We start from the raw sequence: 3,921 nt of genomic DNA, 5'->3' as shown, positions 1-3,921 counted from the left end.
TATGTGCCCCTATTACACCCAAAATGCAAGGTAGAGAGAAACTCATCTGTCAGCAACAGCAGTTGGGAAAATATGCTGCCAAAATTCTTCTCAAGATAAACTGTCACATTTGATATTTGATGACTTCTCTGCATTAATCCCAGCTGATGAAACACTTGGAAAGACTTTCATGGCCACACAAAACCACATTTTCTGTGGCTTAGTATTTGTCTATCACTTGTTACACATTTCTCTTTACTGAGGGTGATGCTGGTTGTTGAGGATTTGGTCTGAAATGTGGTACTTTACTCAAGACAGAACAAATGCCCAATGTGTCCCAGCTTTTCCTGCTTGTTGAAAGTAGATATTTTCTAAGTTGTCCAATGTATCTAAGCCTCTACTCACTTCTGATTTTGTCAAAGAGATACTCATAGCACGAGTAGCACTTTATTAACCATATTTATAGATGGAGGGAGAGTCCAGAATTTTAATATTCTTCTTTATTTTCAACATCATCCCCCCTTTAACATCTGCCTTTTATTGTGTTGCTGAGATTTGAACCCAGTACCTTGCACGTTGTGCACACACACTCTACCAGTGAACTGTAACTCCAGTCCCAAATTCTAACATTAGATTGAATAGTTTCATCCATTCACATCTAATGTTATTTTTCATAAGGTTTGATTCAGGTAGGTCTTTCTATTGCTCTTAATGATACCAAAAATTTACATACATATGGATTCAGATTGGTTCATGTTGTCATTCATTGTTCTGTATTATAATATAGTTTCATAATATACATTATTGTCATATAACAATAACAATTTTGTCTTCTAAATTAGAGGCTTGGGGGGTATTTTACATATTTTATTTCCCAGATAAATTTTAGAAAAAAATTTTTTTTCATTCCTTCTTTTATTAAAAGAATAACAGGTTAAAAATTTGATGGGGAAATATTAGAGATTAAATTGAGGTAAAATGTTTGTCTTTGTAATGATGAGTTTTATTTACACACATTTTTTGCCCTTCTGTAAATTTTTATTTTGTGATAAGTTCTACATATTTCCCTTGATGGCCTCTATATATGTGATGTATCACAAAGATGTCACTTCTATATATTAATTATGTGTTATTTTGTACTGTTAGTTTAACTGAATGTAATGAAACCAAAAAATGTGTCTGGACCCTGGATACCAAATTTTCTCAAACTGTAGTATTTATTTCATTTTGAATGTATCTCCTCTTTTCCTCCTAGCCCCCATATTTCAATTGTATGGACCAGTATAGCTGTAGCCTTATGCTATCATGTAAATATATTCTGTCATGATTCACAAGTAACAGTGATGATTATAGATCTATGCTACTGGTTGAGGAGAATCATATATATTAAGTAGGTGAATAGTTTTTCCAAATAGATAACAGCAACTTTTACTCTATCTTTAGTTCATGAGAATTTGTTTCATGTCTTCATCAATACTGTGTATTTTTTTTGTATCTGAAGTTATTTTCTTATTTCTCTAATTTGTTAACATGTTGAGATTATTTATTTTTGAACACTTCTCTTATATAAAGTGGTTATTTAAGTCTCTTGCATGCTTTCTCTTGGTGTCATTATCATTTCCTTTTTTTTTCATAAAAGTTATGTTATGTGTGAGGTTATTAGTTCTACAACCCTGTCACTTCTCTATGTACATTTTGATGGTATCATTTATGAATAAAGTTTCTATTTTAATGTTACCCCATTTGTGAATTTTTAGCATGTTTTGTGTAACTTTCTGAAAAGAGGTAGCCCTCCTGTTCTGTGACTTTTTTAATTTTTTAAATAATTTTTAACTTATTTTTATTGTAAACAAATGTGAAATATGTTATTTCTTTTTGTACATGGAGTAAGAGCATACCAATGGTGTTTCATTCATCATTGTTGTTTTTTCCTCCCCCCACCCCTCCCACCTCTCTTTTCCCACTATACAGTCCCTCCTTCCTCCATTCTTGCCCCCTCCCACCTGCCATTATGTGTCATCATCCACTTATCAGAGAGATCATTCGTCTTTTGGATTTTTGAGATTGGCTCATCTCATTTAGCATGATATTCTCCAATTTCATCCATTTGCCTGAAAATGCCATAATTTTATTATTCTTTATAGCTGAGTAATATTCCATTGTGTGTGTGTGTGTGTATATGTGTATATATATATATATCTCACAGTTTCTTTATCCATTCATCAATTGAAGGACATCTAGGTTGGTTCCACAGTCTGGCTATTGTAAATTGAGCAGCTATGAACATTGATGTGGCTGTATCTCTGTAGTATGCTGATGTTAAGTCCTTTGGGTATAGGCCGAGGAGTGGGATAGCTGGGTCAAATGGTGGGTCCATTCCAAGTTTTCTAAGGAATCTCCACATTGCTTTCCAGAGTGGCTGCAATAATTTGCAGCCCTGCCAGCAAAGTATGAGTGTACCTTTTCCCCCACATCCTCTCCAACACCTATTGTTGCTTGTATTCTTGATAATCGCCATTCTAATTGGGGTGAGATGGAATCTTAGTGTAGCTTTGATTATCATTTCTCTTATTACTAAAGATGGTGAACATTTTTTCATATGTTTGTTGATTGCTTGAAAATCTTCTACTGTAAATTGTCTGTTCATATCCTTAGCCCATTTGTAGATTGGGTTATTTGTATTCTTGGTGTAGAGTTTTTTGAGTTCTTTATATATTCTGGAAATTAGTGCTCTATCTGAAGTATAGGGGCAAAGATTTTCTCACACTCTGTAGGCTCTCTCTTCACATTGCTGATAGTTTCCGTTGCTGGGAGGAAGCTGTTTAGTTTGAATCTGTCCCAGTTATTGATTCTTGCTTTTATTTCTTGTGCTATGGGAGTCCTGTTAAGGAAGTCTGACCCTAAGCCAACAAGTTGAAGATTTGAACCAACTTTATCTTCTATAAGATGCAGGGTCTCAGGTCTGATTTCATGGTCCTTGATCCATTGTGAGTTGATTTATGTGCAGGGTGACAGATAGGGTTTTAGTTTCATTCTGTTGCATATGGATTTCCAGTTTTCCCAGCACCATTTGTTAAAGAGGCTATCTTTTCTCCATTGCATATTTTTGACACATTTGCATAGTATGAAAAAATTGGATTTATTTGGGATTGGGTCCATGTCCTCTATTCTGCACCATTGATCTACCTGTCTATTTTGGTGCCAATACCATGCCATTTTTGTTTCTATTGCTTTGTAGTATAGTTGAAGTTCTGGTATTGTGATACCCCCTGTTTCATTCTTTCTGCTAAGGATTGCTTTAGCTATTCTGGGTTTCTTATTCTTCCAGATGAATTTCATGATTGCTTGCTCTATTTCTTTAAGGTACATCTTTGCGATTTTAATTGGAATTGCATTAAATCTGTATAGCACTTTTGGTAGTATGGCCATTTTGACGATATTAATTCTGCCTATCCAAGAACATGGGAGGTATTTTCATCTTCTAAGGTCTTCCTCAATTTCTTTCTTCAATGTTTGTTAGTTTTCATTGTAGAGATCTTTTACCAGTTTGGTTAAAATTATTCCCAAGTATTTTATTTTTTTTTGAGGCTATTTCAAATGGGGTTGTTTTCCTCATTTCCCTTTCAGCTATTTTGTCACTTGCGTATAAAAATGCTTTAGATACATGTGTGTTGATTTTATGGCCTGTTATTTTGCTGAATTCATTGATGAGGTCTAGAAGTTTTCTGGAGGAGGTTTTTGGATCCTGAAAATATAAAATCATGTCAGCTGCAAATAGTGACAGCTTCAGTTCCTCTTTTCCTATTCATATCCCTTAAATTTCTTTGTTCTGCCTAATTTCTCTGGCTAGAGTTTTAAGGACAATGTTGAATAGAAGTGGTGAAGGAGGACATCCCTGTCTTGTTCCCACTTTCAAAGGGAATGGTTTCAGTTTTTCTCCAT

The sequence above is a fragment of the Sciurus vulgaris genome (genome assembly GCF_902686455.1).
Source record: "Sciurus vulgaris genome assembly, contig: HiC_scaffold_527_arrow_ctg1, whole genome shotgun sequence".
Taxonomy (NCBI): Eukaryota; Metazoa; Chordata; class Mammalia; order Rodentia; family Sciuridae; genus Sciurus; species Sciurus vulgaris.
Note: the sequence above shows the minus strand (reverse complement) of the source record.